Consider the following 15,850-nt stretch of genomic DNA (forward strand, 5'->3'; position numbering starts at 1 on the left):
GCTGGGCGGGGGAGGCAGCTGTATGCGGTGGGGAGACCTCTCACGAGGAGGCCGAGGTAGTGGCAGGGATTCACGTCCTGGGACCTGGTCACCCCTCCCTTCAGTCTGTTGGGGGGAGGCTGGCGTGGTGGAGCAGGAGCTGGGGGAGAGGGCGACGTGGGCTTGGGTGGCACCCTAGCCCTGGCCCCACCCTAGCACGAATAGCACAAAAGAGACACTTTCCCGACCGCGCATGGCGCGGGGAGGACTCAGGAGCTCCATCTGGTGTAGACCAGGAGGAGGGGTGCACCCTATAGCGGTCATATTATTCACCAGCGTGGATTTTGATCTGGAGGGTCTGGACCCCATGCAGGGAGTCCCAAGCGTGGCGAGGGCGTCATGGAGCAGCGGCGAAATGGGGAGCAAAAGCGGTCAGCGTGATTTGCAGTGTGAGGGCGGCTGGGAGGCAGCCAGCGCCCGAAGGTGCAAGCGGTGTGGTGCCGACAATGGGCGCAGCCGGGGAGCAGCGGCCTTGAGGAGGAAGGCGGGGAAGTGGACCTCTCCCCGGTTACGAGACGGGCGGCGGGCTGGGGCGGGAGGCGTGGTGCGAGCGCCCGGAGGTCGCAGCGGGTGGAGTCGGCGGGCTCTCTTCCTGTGCCTGGCTGACGAGAGAGGGACCCGGTCTCAGGTGTATGGTGCGGAGGAGGGGCGCAGATCTGGTGCAGGAGTGGAGGAGCCGCCCGGAGTGCGCCGAGGCCCCTGAACGGATAGTCCAGTGGACAGGCCATGGTCCCCACAATGCTGGGTTCTCGCCGCTCGAGGGCCGAGTCCCTGCTGCGGGGGCGGTCTTGGTGCCGGAGAGGGTTTCCACTGGGAGGGGCTGGACAGGGCAGTGGACCGAGGGGCAGGACCAGGAGGGGAAGGTGGACTAGCTCCTGAGTGCTAAATGATGTGTGTGTTATGTGTTTTGGGTGTTTGGTTTTGGGGGTTGGGGGGATGTGGGTTTTCATTGCTGGACATTTTTATGAAGTTTCTTTCTTTGAATGTCAGAGGGGTCTGAGGAGGGCAAGCGGGGTGCTGTTTGGGTTCTGTCTTCTTTGGGGTATGATGTTTTTCTTTGCAGAATGTCATTTTGAGGGATGAGGGATGTAAAAAATTTAAGGAGAATGGGGAAGGGGACCCTCTGTGTGGGGGGTGGGGAGTGCTTGTGCTTGCTGATGGGGTGGGTATTCTTTTTGGTTCTTGGGGCTTTGTGGTAGAGGGTGGTGGGTATTATGCAGTTGCCAGGCAGGGGTGCTGTGTGTGGGCGGTAAGGGTGGGGGGTGGACCTGGCTTGGTTTGTGTTTATGCCAAGTGTGAGGTGGGTTTCTTTGAGGGTTTGGCTCGCTGTTTTTGTGTGTCGAATTGGTGGTGGTGGGGGGATTTTTAATGTCTGTTTGGATGGGGGTCGGGGGGTAGTAGACTGAGGCAGTTGTGTAGGGAACATGGGTTCACGGGATGCCTTCAAGGTGGCAGCGGGGTGGGTGGAGGGGGCTACATGGAGGGAACTCAAGGGGTGGAGTCCGCCTGGACTATTTCCTGTTCCTACAGCGGTGTGGCGTTGGCCCGAGGGGTTCGGGTTATCCCGGCCCTGGTGTCCGACCACTGTACCATCGGGGTGGAGGCTGACTTGGGGAGGGGCCCGGGTAAGGCAGTGGCGTTCCCCAACCGGCTTTTGGAGGAGGAGGAGTTCAGGAGCAGTGTGTGGAGCAATGTTGAGGGGTGGAGGGCAAGGAGGGCTTTTCACGGGTCCTGGGTGAGCTGGTGGGAGGCTATGAAAGGTGGGGTGGCCTTCCTGCCAGGCTTAGGTGTGGCAGAGGAGAAGCGGAAAGGAAAGAGGTGGATTGCTGAGGAGTCTCCGGAGACTGGAGAGCTTTATGGCCCAGGAGGGTGCCCAGGGGAGGGAGGAGGGTAGAAGTTTTAAAGGGAAATGGGGTTCTTTTTTTGGGGGGCAGGGAGGTTGGAACTGCAGGGGGGAGGTGGCTGCGTGGGGAAGGCAGCCTTCCCGCTTCTTTTACAGACAGGGTGAGGCAGCAGCGGGTGGACATGAGGGGTTGGAGGCCCGATGGGCTGGTGACCCGCTCCAGCCGAGATGGCCCGAGGTGGCGGCCCAGTACTATGAGAGCTGTTTGTGGAGAGGAGGGGAGGGGCTGGCTGGGGCTTTCCTGGACAGCGTGGAGGGCAGGGTGGGGGAGGACAGCGGGCTGCCCTGGGAGGACCTTTCTCCGTGGCAGGAGCTGGGGACAACTTTGCTGTCGATAGAAACTCGAAAGTCCCCGAGGGCGATGGCTTGTGGCCGAATTTTGGAGTCTTTCTAGGGGTCTGCCAGGGCCGGTCTGGTGGAGGTGTGGGGGGGTCTCCTGGTGGGGGGTCCCTCCCTCCCTCCATGTTAGTTGGGTTGGTGACCCTCCTCCCACAAAAAAAGGGGAACCCGGCCTTGCTCCAAAGCAGTGGGCGATTACCCTCCTCACGATGGACTATAAAATCTTGGCAAAAGCCATGGCCGTGAGGATGGGAGGAGTGATGGCCTGGGTGGTGGGAGGACCAGAACTTGTGGGGTCAGGGAGGTCCTCTTGGGCTTAACCTCGTTGTTGAGGGGCGTGATGGCCTGGAGTGGGGACCCAGGGGCCTGCCTTTGGCAGTTTGGGTGTGGACCAGGAGAAGGCTTTTGATAGGGTGAGCCATCATTTCCTTCTCCTGGTCATGGAAAGAGATGGGGGTTTGGCCGGGTTTCCTGCGGGTGGCTGAGGCTGCTTTACAGGGGCCGAGGGGAGTAGGGTGGGGGTGAATGGGGTGCTATCCCGTTTCTTTTTACAGGCTGGGGGGGTGCGGCAGGGGTGTCCCCTCTGCCCTCCTATAAATCCTGTACCTGGAGCCACTGGCCGACTTTGTTGGCCCGGGACCAGGGTGTGAGGGGGAGTGCGATGCCTGGAGGCGAGGGGTGGCGGCCAAAGGTGGCGTTATGCATAGATGATACCACCCTTCTGCTGGCGACAGAGGCTGGCCCTCTGGCCCGAGCGGGGAGGTCCTAGACAGCACACAGCAGGGGGCGGCCGGGGCCAAGTGAACCCGGGACAGTCCTCGGTCCTGTTCTGGGAAGTAGTTGGGCAGGGAGGGAGGATGTGCCAGGGGGTTCACTGTGGCGTGGAGGAGCTCAAAGGTTTTGGGTGTGGTTTGGGAAGAGGGAGACGATGCAAGCGTGGAGGTGGGAGAGGTTTTTGAGAAGGTGCTGAGCCTGAACGATGGAAAGATGCGACATCTGTCCTTATCTGGCCGTGTGGCGGCAGTGCAGGCGGATGTTTTGCCTCTCATCAACCACCTGGCGGTGGTGTTCCCGGTGCCTTTTCTCTGGGGTAGGAGGCTGGAGAAATTTTTTACATTCCTGTGTGGGGGTAGGACAGAATGGGTGGGTGAGGAGCTGATGTATGTGGTGAGGAGTGGGGGAGGGAGTGAGTGCATTCCAGACAAAGAGGCGATGGCAATGTTTGTAAGCCTTCCAGTGCCGGTTGTGATTGGGGGATTTAAATAAAGCGGGGCTGTGGGCAAGGTACTGGCTGGGCTTCTCACTGGGGATCTTAGGCCCCCTGTCCTTGTCAGGCCTTGGGCGTGGAGTGAGAGCGGATCGTACGGAGGTGGTGGAGCTGCTGAGGAGGAATGGGTGGGCGCTGGAGGGCCGTAGGGTGCTGGATGACCGGGCCCTCTATGCGGGCCTGATGGAGGAGAGGAGGTGGGGGAGAAGCATGAGAGGAAGTGGTGGCGAGGAGGGTGGTGGGGTGCCATAAGCCCTCGGTTTGAAAGAGGGAAGGGAGGGACCTTAACTTTGGTTAAGCTGACACTAGGTGGTTGCGGTGCGTGGCGCCCTGCTCTGCGACACGAAAAGCATCAGCCGCACCTTTGTCCTTGCAGTGGGGTGTGGGGAGGGAGGAGGCCTTCAGACCATACCTTTTAGTGCTACCAGGAGCCAGGGGACTTGGGGTTTGGTGGATCAGTGGTGGTGTGGGTGGGCGGGGCTGTCTCTCACGGCAGAGATGGTGCTCTGGGGAAGCGGGGTTTGGGGCCTGAGGAGGGAAAGAGAGGTGGCTTTGTGGGTTTAATTTCTTTTTGTTAAAATTGGCCTTGTGGGAATGGAGGAGGGATGTGTAAGAGAAAAAAGACGCCAGCTTTGGCGCCACATGTGGTGTTTGGGTGGTTTTTGGGGAAGGTGGGGAGGCATGTGCAGGAATATATTCAAGTGCATGGGGTTGAGAAGGCCAGGGAGGTTTGGGGAGGGTTGCCAAGGGTATCTGTTCTTATCAGTTTAATATCTGATACGTCCTCTACCCGGAGGACCATATATTAATCTGATTTTTTGGAACAGGGAGACGGAAGAGGGGCTTGCTCCGTCCGGCTCCCACGCACGACCGGTATTGCAGCGACTCCGGGAACGGTGCACATCCCTTTGACTGTGTAAGAAAAGAACCAACCCAGTGGAACTGACTGACTGACTGACTGACTGACTGACTGACTGACTGACTGACTGACTGACTGTGATATCCTCCTTAGCAGAGCAGACACAGCAGCAGGAGTCCTTGCCAGGTGTGTTGGCCAACCGCGCCACCTCCCTTTTCGGCCCCTTTTGTGTTTTTCCGCCCTTTTTTTTTTTTTTTTTTTTTTTTTTTTTTTTTTTTTTTTAAATTTAAAGGGGCTGTTGATAACTGCCGTCTTGTTGCCACTGGGCAACGCCTTGGAGTCACCCTCATGTCCACGACCGGCGCCGTTCATGCTCTCCGTCCGGCGTGCCCTGTGGCAGCCATCGCTCGGGTTTCTCTTCATCTCGTACAAATCTTTCGCCTTTTACTAAAGATTTCCGTGGAGGGGAACTGCCCCGAGTTTACGGTATTTTTGGAAGCTCTGCTTCGGCGGAGCTGCACCTGCCTGTCCAAAGTCAAGCGTCGTGGTGTTTTGTTTTGTTTTGTGGCGGGCGGCGCGGGCGTCCGCTTTTGCTGGCCCCCTCCCCGTAACCATGTGAGGCGCTGGGGCGCCGCTAGAGGGGCCGCCGGACCCGATGCAGTTGTGGGGTATCGCTTCTCGGCCTTTTGGCTAAGATCAAGTGTAGTATCTGTTCTTATCAGTTTAATATCTGATACGTCCTCTACCCGAGGACCATATATTAATCTGATTTTTGGAACAGGGAGACGGAAGAGGGGCTTGCTCCGTCCGCTCCACGCATCGACCCGGTATTGCAGCGACTCCGGGACGGTGCACATCCCTTTGACTGTGTAAGAAAAGAACCAACCCAGTGGAACTGACTGACTGACTGACTGACTGACTGACTGACTGACTGACTGACTGACTGACTGACTGACTGACTGACTGACTGACTGACTGACTGTGATATCCTCCTTAGCAGAGCAGACACAGCAGCAGGAGTCCTTGCCAGGTGTGTTGGCCAACCGCGCCACCTCCCTTTTCGGCCCCTTTTGTGTTTTCCCGCCCTTTTACTCTTTTTTTTTTTTTTTTTTTTTTTTTTTTTTTTAATTTAAAGGGGCTGTTGATAACTGCCGTCTTGTTGCCACTGGGCAACGCCTTGGAGTCACCCTCATGTCCACGACCGGCGCCGTTCATGCTCTCCGTCCGGCGTGCCCTGTGGCAGCCATCGCTCGGGTTTCTCTTCATCTCGTACAAATCTTTCGCCTTTACTAAAGATTTCCGTGGAGGGGAACTGCCCCCCGAAGTTCTACGGTATTTTTGGAAGCTCTGCTTCGGCGGAGCTGCACCTGCCTGTCCAAAGTCAAGCGTCGTGGTGTTTTGTTTTGCGGCGGCGGCGGCGGTCCGCTTTTGCTGGCCCCGCCTCCCCCCGTAACCATGTGAGCGCGGGGGGCGTCGCTAGAGGGGCCGCCGGACCCCGTGCAGTTGTGGGGTATCGCTTCTCGGCCTTTTGGCTAAGATCAAGTGTAGTATCTGTTCTTATCAGTTTAATATCTGATACGCCCCTCTACCGAGGACCATATATTAATCTGATTTTTGGAACAGGGAGACGGAAGAGGGGCTTGCTCCGTCCGCTCCACGCATCGACCCGGTATTGCAGCGACTCCGGGAACGGTGCACATCCCTTTGACTGTGTAAGAAAAGAACCAACCCAGTGGAACTGACTGACTGACTGACTGACTGACTGACTGACTGACTGACTGACTGACTGACTGACTGACTGACTGACTGACTGACTGACTGACTGTGATATCCTCCTTAGCAGAGCAGACACAGCAGCAGGAGTCCTTGCCAGGTGTGTTGGCCAACCGCGCCACCTCCCTTTTCGGCCCTTTTGTGTTTTCCCCGCCCTTTTCCTCTTTTTTTTTTTTTTTTTTTTTTTTTTTTTTTAAATTTAAAGGGGCTGTTGATAACTGCCGTCTTGTTGCCACTGGGCAACGCCTTGGAGTCACCCTCATGTCCACGACCGGCGCCGTTCATGCTCTCCGTCCGGGCGTGCCCTGTGGCAGCCATCGCCGGGTTTCTCTTCATCTCGCACAAATCTTTAAGCCTTTTACTAAAGATTTCCGTGGAGGGGAACTGCCCCGAGTTCTGGTATTTTGGAAGCTCTGCTTCGGGCGAGCTGCACCTGCCTGTCCAAAGTCAAGCGTCGTGGTGTTTTGTTTTTCGCGGCGGCGGCGGGGCGGTCCGCTTTGCTGGCCCCGCCTCCCCGTAACCATGTGAGCTGGGGGCGCCGCTAGAGGGCCCGGACCCGCGCAGTTGTGGGGTATCGCCGGGCCTTTTGGCTAAGACAGCGGTCGACTCGCGGTGAGAGGAAGGCGGTCCTTACCTTGTGGTGGTTTGGACACTCTCATCCGGGAGTTATATTGGTTTGTGTGTTTTTTCTGTCTAAAAATTACTGTTTTTTCTTTTTGTCTTTTGTACTGTTTTGTGTTTTTTGTCTTTTTTACAGGTCTAAGCAGCTGCCTTTTCCTTTGGAGTTCCTTTTAAACATCAGGCCCAGGTAAGCTGTTTTAGCTCCTTTTTTATGTGTGGTTTTTTAGCTTGTTTTAGCCTAGCCTTTTAGCCTTTTTAGTTAATTTATTGTCTTAAGTATTTATAGTTTTAGTGGTTTTAGTTTAGGTTTAGGCTGGTGGTGCCTCCACCATGTCGGCTGCTCGTGCTGGCATGAGGAGGCACCACAGCGTACGTTTTAATTTTATTACAAAAAATGGAAGGCTAATGGAAATGTCCAGATTGGACTTTTCAAGAAAGTGTGTCCAACAAATGCTTGGTTTTAATGCTAGCGAGTTGAATTGTTTGGTGACTCTGCCTGGGAACAAAGGGTTCGATGTTAGCTTTCGCTCGGCTTCACTGCTTAATAGTTTTTGGCAACGGTTTGTGACTTGTAAAGACCAGCTCTCCATGTTTGAAGTTGAGAAACTTTCGGACAACTCACAGAAAGTGGTGATTGTTAGAATGTTCAATGAAACTGTGACTGGGGAAGACATTAGCACATGGCTGGCTAGATTTTGCGCGGTTCGTAGCCCACCAGTTAAGGTTTTAGACGAGGATGGCATTTGGAACTGCTCGTGGAGAGTTCCCATTAAACAATGGGAAGACCCGAGCAGTTACCTAGGCCTCCGTCAGATTCCGTCTATGATTGTGTTGGGAGAGAACCGGGGCTACATTCACTACCAAGGGATGCCTAAGCTGTGTCGCAAATGCGGCCAGCTTGGGCATCTTGCCGAAGCGTGCCAGGAAATTGTATGCAGGAAGTGTAGAGAAATTGGGCATCTTTTCGAAGATTGCACAAATGGCAGAAAGTGTAATCTCTGTGGAGTTTCATCCCATCTCTACAGAGATTGCCCTAGCTCTTTTGCCAACAAGCTAAAGGCTAACAAAATGGCCGCAATGGCCGCCCGGCCGCATGGCCCAGAACAAGAACAGGAAGAGAAGGACAAAATGGAGGAAGGGGTGGTCCCTGAAGTTTTGGAGGGAAACCTCCAGCCAGCTTCAGGGACTAGCCGGGCGGCTTCTGAGCAAAGCTAACACCCAGGCAGAGTCAGAGCACGGATTGGAGGCCACGCCCTCCCAGCTGGAAAAGGAGATGGAGCAGGCGGAGGAGGAGCCTGAAGGAGAGAAGGAAGCCCCGCCTCCCGAAACCGCTGAGGAGGTGAGTGTGGCCTCTGAGGGGGCTGAAGCACCTGCTTCACTCCCCAATGCGCAGCATAAGAGACCTTTGGAATCTCCTCTGTCAGAAATGACAGAGAAGAAAAACCGGGTGATACTGTCTTCAGATAGTTCCTCTTCGGAAGATCTGAATCGACTGTGGCCCGGTGGACGCGAAGTGTCTTTTATGCGCATGGCGCTAAGAGCATCCACGCCAAGGGCAACGCAAGAGGTTTTCTCTGCCGAGCCCGACGCTGGAGACACCAGTGACCCTTCTGAACCAAATTCATTGGTCATAAAGGAGGAGCAGGTGTCACAGGAGATCAACCCCGGTTGATCTCCACTTGTTTTAAAAACATGCCTCTGTAGTGTTTTAACTCTGTCGTGTTCTTTTTTACCATACTGCTCATGAGTCTCACAATCTCAACAATCAATGTAAGAAGTGTGAAGACTCTAGTGAGAGCTCAGAGCATTTTATCCCTGTTGAGCACTCTGAATGCAGATATATTTCTGCTGCAAGAGTGCTCCTTGCCTTTTTTAAACAATTACAGCAAGTGGGAACAGATGTGGACCCCGGGACCCTCCGTGTGGAGCGGGTCCAATTTTAACAGAGCTGGACGGGTCGCCATCTTGATCAAGAATCCACACATCTTGGTGAAGGGCAGCACAGTGGTGAGACCCGGACGGGCCCTTTTAACCCACTTGACTGTTTTAGACAGGGATTTTAATGTTCTTAATGTGTATGGTTTTAATGATAAACACGACCGACATGACTTTTTAGAAGAGCTGCAGCCCCACATGCTAGGGAGGGCTCCCCTAGTTGTCGGAGGGGATTTTAATTGTGTTTTAAGCAGACAGGATAGAAAGAATGTAGGGGAAGATTTTAAGTTAGATAAGACATCCGTACTTTTAAAGAATATAGTTAGGGATTTTAATTTAGTCGACTGCTACAGAAAAGTGCATCCACGGGAGGAGGGCTTCACCTGGCACAGTGGTGACGGCGCCCGAGCCTCCCGTATCGACTATGTTTTAACAAGAGACTGCCCGCCCACGGATGCTACATTGTCCCCTATGTTTTTTTCCGATCACTGCATGCTCTCCTGCACCCTTTCACTCCCCACAGGTGTGACGGTAGGTGGAGGGCTGTGGAGGCTGAACTGTTCCCTGTTACAGGATGAGGAGATAGTTAGAGAATACAGGGAGCAGTTCAGCCTCTGGAAGACCCTCCAAGACTTTTACGATACACGTGCACAATGGTGGGAGATGGTGAAGGGTAAGACCAAGACTTTTTTTAAGAATAAAGGTAGAGACAAAAGAGAGAGAGAGAGGAGGTGCATGTTGGGGCTGCAAAAGAGACTACAGAGGTATTTTAACTTTTTAAACATGGGTTTTGATTTTAATGAAGAAATTAAAGAAGTCAAAAAAGAAATGTCAGTTTTAGCCGAATTTAAAAGTAAAGGAACAATTTTAAGAAGCAAAGAAAGAGAAACAGAAGAAGGAGAAAAATGCACCAGGTACTTTTTTAAGAAAATAATATCAAGAGGGGGTGGGATAATGAAGCTAAAAAATGATGGGAGGGAAGAAAAATTGCACAGAGGGATTTTAGAAATGATACAGCTGTTTTATCAAGATCTATACTCAGAGAAAGAGGTGCATGAGGAGGTGATGGAGGAAGTTTTAGAGTTTTTAAATAAAACTCTTAACAGTCAACAAGTTTTAACAGAGGATTTTACATTGGTTGAGCTTTTAAAATGTCTTAAAGGTTTTAAAACAGAAAAATGCCCGGGAGAGGATGGACTCCCCGTGGAATTTTATGTTACCTTTTATGACATTTTAGCCAACGACATGCTGACTGTTTTTAAAGAATTTGACGAACTTGACAGACTTCCAGACAGCTTTAGATCAGGGATAGTTTCTTTACTATATAAAAAAAAAAGCGACAGGACTGACCTTAAAACTGGAGACCCATAACGCTTTTAAACTGTGATTGTAAACTTTTTTAGCAGACTTTTAGCTTTAATGATGTCGACTGTTTTAGAGGGCGTGATCCACCGGATCAAGTCTGTGCCGTCCCCTGGAAGGAGGATCACGGACAGCCTAGTGCTGGTCGAGGCGCCATCTGTTTTTTCGAGAGACAGAAATATTAGGCTTTTAGTGCTAAATTTAGATTTTGAGAAAGCTTTTTTGATCGGTCTCGCACCAGTACCTTTTAAAGGTACTGCAAAAAATGGTTTTCAGGGAGGTTTTTAAGTGGGTGGGATTGCTGTATAAAGACATCAACAGCAAAAATTCGAGTAAATGGGCACCTGACCAATGCGAAAATGTTAAGCTCTGGCGTCCGCCAGGGTGTCCTTTATCCCCACTCCTGTTCGTTGCGTGCATCGAGCCGCTGGCACAGATATTGAGAAAGGACAAATGGATCAAAGGACTGGACTTGCCAGGTGGACTGACTGCGACTTGCGCACTTTACATGGACGACGTGACCCTTTTATTGAATGACTTTTTATCGGCCCAAAGAGCACTTTCGACTTGACTGACTGACTGCGGGAAGGGCCTCGGCGCCAAGCTCAACAGGGGCAAGTCCGAGGCCCTTCCGTACCAGTCAGTCAAGTCGAGTGCTCTTTGGGCCGTGGGGTGACGTAAGACCAGATCTGGCAGTAGATTTTAAACAAACAGACATAAGGATTTTAGGTATTAAATTTGACAATGAGGGTGGTGGACGGGGCAACTGGACTGACGCGTTAGGGAAAGTGAGACAACGACTGGGGTTCTGGGGACTAAGACAGTTGACGTTTGAAGGTAAGGTTTTAATTTTTAAAGCAGTTATCTTACCTTTGTTTTTATTACTGTGTTCTGTTTTTAGCCCCCCCAGGAGCTTTCTTTTAGGTGTGGAGAGAGCGGTGTTTTATTTCATGTGGGGGTCCAAGTGGGAAAGACTAAGGAGGGAGGTCCTGAAGAAAAGACCTGAGAACGGAGGAAAGGGCCTCCCAGACCCCCACCTGTTTTTAGGAGCCCATTTCACCGCCCTCCACATCAGATACGCGACGGCCCCATCCGGAGACAGCAAGACAGCAGCCCTGGCCCGGTTCTGGATGGGGTCGTACCTGAGAAAATTGAAAATTTTAAATACTGATCTTAAACGTCCAGTTGCTTTTAACCTGCCCCCCACAATATGTTTTTTTTTTATCAAAAAAGTTTTAATGAAATTTGACTTAGAGGGCAGGATGTCACCATTTTAACCACTGCAAAATCTCTTGTCTCTCTTGTGCAGGACCGGGAAGCAGTGAGCCCCGTTCCCGGCCTCACACTCAGTGAGGCCAAGCAGGCTTGGAGGAACGCTGCCCACCCCGCCCTCCAGAACAAGCTGAAGGATCTGGCGTGGATGGCGCTCCATGAGGTCCTCCCGGTCAGAGCCGTGATGCACTCCCGGGGCATGGCCAGAATCAACACCTGCCCGCCCGCCAGGATGCGCCAACCTGAGACCGTCGGCACCTGCTCTGGGAGTGCGGCGTGGCGAGGGACCTGTGGGCGATGCCGGCCCCTGCAATGCCCGAGCCTGCCAGCAGGGGAGGTCCCCCCAAGCTACCAACTTGTGGTCAGCGGGGTGGGCCAGGGCGCCACCACCATCCCAGCCGCCGACTTCGCCGCGCTCTGGCTCACCCTAAACAGCACCAAAGCCGCACTGTGGACCTCCCGCAACCTGCTGGTGGGGAAGCGCGTGACGGTGCCCCTGCCAGCGTTACGGCGGCTGGTGACATCTACGCGGCAGGAGGCGCCGCACGTCGCCATTCGGAGGAGGGGGCCGGGTCTCAAGCAGAAGGTTCCCGCCCCCCACGGCTGCTGGCTCCCGCCGAAGCACCCCCACCACTACCATCACGGGACGGAGCAGCGGGCGGAGGGGAGGACCTCCACTGGGCGCATCCGCGCTTGCCTCGCTCTTCTGGAGAGCGGGGTGGAGCCTCTTGTTAGTGGCTCACCCCGGTCCAGCACAACGGAGACCTTTTAATTGACTCTTATTGCATTTTATTACATTTGGAACTCTTTTAAAAGCGTGGACTTTTAACATCCTTTTACACAAACATGAACTTTTAAAACACACACATGGACTTTTGCACACACAGACACAGTTTTAAAACAAAATGGCTTTTATAGACAAATGATTTTTATTTTTGTAAAAAATGTGCTGTGAAAAATGATGAAAATGTGAAATGAAAATGCAAAATGTGAAAAGAATGAAAACCATGTGATGATGATGTGATGAGATGATGAAAGAAAAAATGAAAATGTACCACAAAGAAAATCCATGAAATGTAACAAAACAAATCAAAATGTAATGCAAAACATGAGTTGGTGACAATAAAAAAGTTTTCCAAAGGAAAATCTGTTCTTATCACAGCCGCGGACATGTTGGTGGCGGTTCGGCGGTGGAAGGATGCTGGGACGGTCTACGGTCGGCACCGTGGGAGTATGGACTGGCGTTAATGAGGTTTTGGCGTCCGAGGGTTCGGTGGTGCAGGTCACCCCCAATGGCTGGAAGAGGATGTCCGTTGTCTGTTGGGGCGCATTGTAACGGAGGTGTCACAAGGACGGGCGCGGTCGCGGATGTCAACGGGCTTCTGGACGGGAAGTGGTCGACCGTGCTGTTTCGCCAGGAAGGAATCGCCGCAGCGCCGCCGCCTTTATGTTGGGGGCCTGACAGAGGGAGGGATTATTATTATCGACTTGCCGGGGAGTGTTGGGGTTGTGGGAGGTGGGGCACGGCGGAGTCAATGTACTGTGCTGGCTTGTTTGGCGTGTGGGTCTAAGGAACATTTTGGTGAAGGGACCGTAAGAAGTTGAGGGAATGTTCTTTGTGTGGGGCGACGGACCATCTTTTTGGGGGCTGTGAAAAGCGGAGGAGTTACGTGTCGGCTCTGGTGAAGGGCTGTGAGTATTGTGGAGGGAAGGATCATCAGCCTGCGGCTTGTGCCAGGTGGAAGAGTTTCCAGGAGGCTGAGTGGCGGCTGCGCAAGGGGGGGTCTTCCACTGTACCGGTGGGGGCCTCTTCTGCCCCGCGGGGTGAAGACGGTGGCCCGCTGGTGCGACGGGCAAGAGATGTAGTGGAGTGGAGGCGCTTGCGGCGTCTCTTGGTGGTTCGGGAGCTGGGCAGCAAGGTAGCCAAGATGGCTGCTTGGTGGCTACGGCTACGGCTAGGCCGCATGGCAGTCAAGATGGCCGCTTGGTGACTGGTGCTGGTGGGCGGAGTGTGGACGACTGGGCTTCTGCTTCTGCTTCACAGGAAGCGGAGATGGCTGAGTTGGCGGCGAAGGCGTCGGGGGCAGTGAAGCGCCCCCTGCAGGACGGGAGTGAAGGGGGTTCGCCGGGGACTCCGGTCCGCCGGAGCAAGGGTGGGGGCGGGGTCTCCGTCTCTAACAGGTACGAGGCCCTGCTGGTGGAAGACGGTGGTGATGGGTCCATGGAAGTGGCGGCGTCTAGTGGCGAGGAGGAGTCGGACGGGTCGACGGGCTCTGTGAAGGAGGGGATTCCTTCCCCTTCTCCCCCTTCTTCGGGGGACTTGCTTGGATGGGATGAGGGGAATTTGAAAAGGACTACTGGGATGTTGGACTGATTGGGGTTGTGTTGGGATGTGGATGTTGTTGTTGTTGTATGGGTTGGGTGTTTTTGGGGACTGGGGTGTAATGTTGTTGTACTGTGTTGATCTGTTTTTGTTTTGGCGCCCTCTGCTGGGCGATATGGGGAAGTGTATGTTGGGTCGGGTTGGGGAGGATTAAAGATGGAACTGGGTTGGATGTTTTGTTTGATGGGTTTTTGTATGGTGGTTTTGTTTGTCTGTGTGGTTTGGGCCACTATTTATTTATTTTGGGTGGCCTTTATGAGGGTGTCAATTCTCATCCAGACTAGGTTCTGGACGCAAGTGTTGTATAAATTGGTGTTGCACTGCGCGCTTCTTTGTATGGGTGTTTTGTAATAAAAATTAAAGAAAAAATCTGTTCTTATCAGTTTAATAGATACGCCCTCTACCCGAGGACCATATATTAATCTGGATTTTGAACAGGGAGACGGAAGAGGGGCTTTGTCTGGCCCGCCCACGACGACTGCATTGCAGCTTAATTCGAACGGTGCACATCCCTTGACTGTGTAAAGAAAAGAACCAACCCAGTGGAACTGACTGACTGACTGGACTGGACTGACTGACTGACTGACTGACTGACTGCGATATCCCTCCTAGCAGAGCAGACACAGCAGCAGAGTCCTTTGCCAGGTGTGTTGGCCAACCGCCACCCTCCCTTTCTCGCCCCTTTGTGTTTTCCGCCTTTTACTCTTTTTAAATTTAAAGGGGCTGCTGATAACCGCCGCCTTGTTGCCACTGGCAACGCCTGAGTCACCCCCACGTCCCACGACCCCGGTATGGGTCATGCTCTCCGTCCAGCGTGCCCTGTGGCAACCATCATTTCGGGTTTCTCTTCATCTACCGTACAAATCTTTCGCCTTTTACTAAAGATTTCCATTGGAGGAACTGCCCGAGTTCACGGTATTTTAGGCTCTGCTTGGTGAACTACCTGCCTGTCCAAAGTCAAAGCGTCGTGGTGTTTTTGTTTTCTTGGTCAGCTTTAGCAACCCGCCTCCCGTAACCATGTGGTAGCGGGCGTCGCTAGGCCCCGCGGGACCCCGTGCAGTTGTGGGGTATAGCTTCTCGACCTTTTGGCTAGATCAGGATTATTTGGATCCAATGAAGAGGAGTCTGATCGAGATTCATTCGGCCCGTTGGGTGCGACTGAGGAATACTGTTCGAGTGGAGTTGGCGGAGGATGCTGCAGTGGATGTAGTCGGTTTCTGGTCGATGCGTGGCAGTGGAGGTATTGGAAGGGCGTTGGGACTGCACCGGTCTGGTATACTGCTTTCAGGATTTTTCCAGCTCCAGGATCTGTGGATATATATCCCCGCTGGCGTTGCCGGCGTGCCATCGTTCTAATGGCGTGGGCGGACAAGCAGAGGCGAGAGGATTAAGGGGCTCCAGAGTGCGGCCACTTTTACCCCGGCGCAGGAAACGTTTGCCGCAGTTGTGCTGCATATGTACAATCCGTGGGTGGCGAATCAGGGCATTAGGTTTTTTGCGCTACTGCTCAGAGAGGTTGTTGGAGGACTCGCCTACAGACATTTGGGATGTGGAGCGGCAAGCGGCGTTATCTGATGAAATGCGAGTGGTGCCTGGGAGCATGGGTGAGGTTGTGCACCCTCGGGTTCTTTTCTTTGGGCCGGATGGGGGTTTTGACTTACCGGCGGCTAGTACTGCAGGCGGTGTGGAGGCGGGGGCATGCAAAAACAGCAGTGTCGGGTTTCGCTTCACGGTTTGTGGCAAAATGGACATCAGGCTGCGGGTGTGGGAGCCCAAGCTTTCTGCTAGCTCTGTGGCCGACTTCCCACCTGTTTGGGACTGTTCGTGGCGGCGGCCTTATGCAGAGACAGTGGTCGGCAGGCTGGCTGAGTGAGAGGAGGCGGGGTGGTCGAGCAGTAGCGAGCAACGAGCTGGAGGGATGGAAGGGCCAGGAGCTAGCGACCCGTTGCTAGCCGGCCATTAAGCTCTCCGAGCAGAGCCCGCATGGTGGGCGAGGACGAGGCTCCCCTGATGGCGGATCGTGATGGAGGGTGCAGCTTTCGGAGGCGTCGCGTCTGGTGGCCGGAGGGTGGGTGGAGGCGTTGGCGTGGGTTCCTC

The 15,850-nt window shown here is 53.7% G+C and overlaps 5 non-coding genes and 2 pseudogenes across 5 annotated transcripts; all 7 read left to right on the forward strand.

Annotated features, from left to right (window-relative positions):
* The first annotated feature begins 4,239 nt into the window (after positions 1-4,239).
* Positions 4,240-4,455, forward strand: LOC125308932 (annotated as a pseudogene).
* A 355-nt stretch (positions 4,456-4,810) lies between these two features.
* LOC125308509 lies at positions 4,811-4,924 on the forward strand. The gene has a single exon (XR_007195896.1). It is a non-coding gene; the product is annotated as a U5 spliceosomal RNA (small nuclear RNA).
* A 153-nt stretch (positions 4,925-5,077) lies between these two features.
* On the forward strand, positions 5,078-5,267 carry LOC125308811. The gene has a single exon (XR_007195980.1). It is a non-coding gene; the product is annotated as a U2 spliceosomal RNA (small nuclear RNA).
* A 388-nt stretch (positions 5,268-5,655) lies between these two features.
* Positions 5,656-5,770, forward strand: LOC125308529. Its single transcript, XR_007195904.1, has one exon. It is a non-coding gene; the product is annotated as a U5 spliceosomal RNA (small nuclear RNA).
* A 149-nt stretch (positions 5,771-5,919) lies between these two features.
* Positions 5,920-6,110, forward strand: LOC125308862. The gene has a single exon (XR_007196001.1). It is a non-coding gene; the product is annotated as a U2 spliceosomal RNA (small nuclear RNA).
* Positions 6,111-6,496: 386 nt separating this feature from the next.
* LOC125308593 lies at positions 6,497-6,609 on the forward strand. Its single transcript, XR_007195920.1, has one exon. It is a non-coding gene; the product is annotated as a U5 spliceosomal RNA (small nuclear RNA).
* Positions 6,610-14,587: 7,978 nt separating this feature from the next.
* Positions 14,588-14,693, forward strand: LOC125308655 (annotated as a pseudogene).
* Positions 14,694-15,850: the final 1,157 nt, after the last annotated feature.

Source organism: Alosa alosa, chromosome 1 (assembly GCF_017589495.1).
Source record: "Alosa alosa isolate M-15738 ecotype Scorff River chromosome 1, AALO_Geno_1.1, whole genome shotgun sequence".
NCBI lineage: Eukaryota > Metazoa > Chordata > Actinopteri > Clupeiformes > Clupeidae > Alosa > Alosa alosa.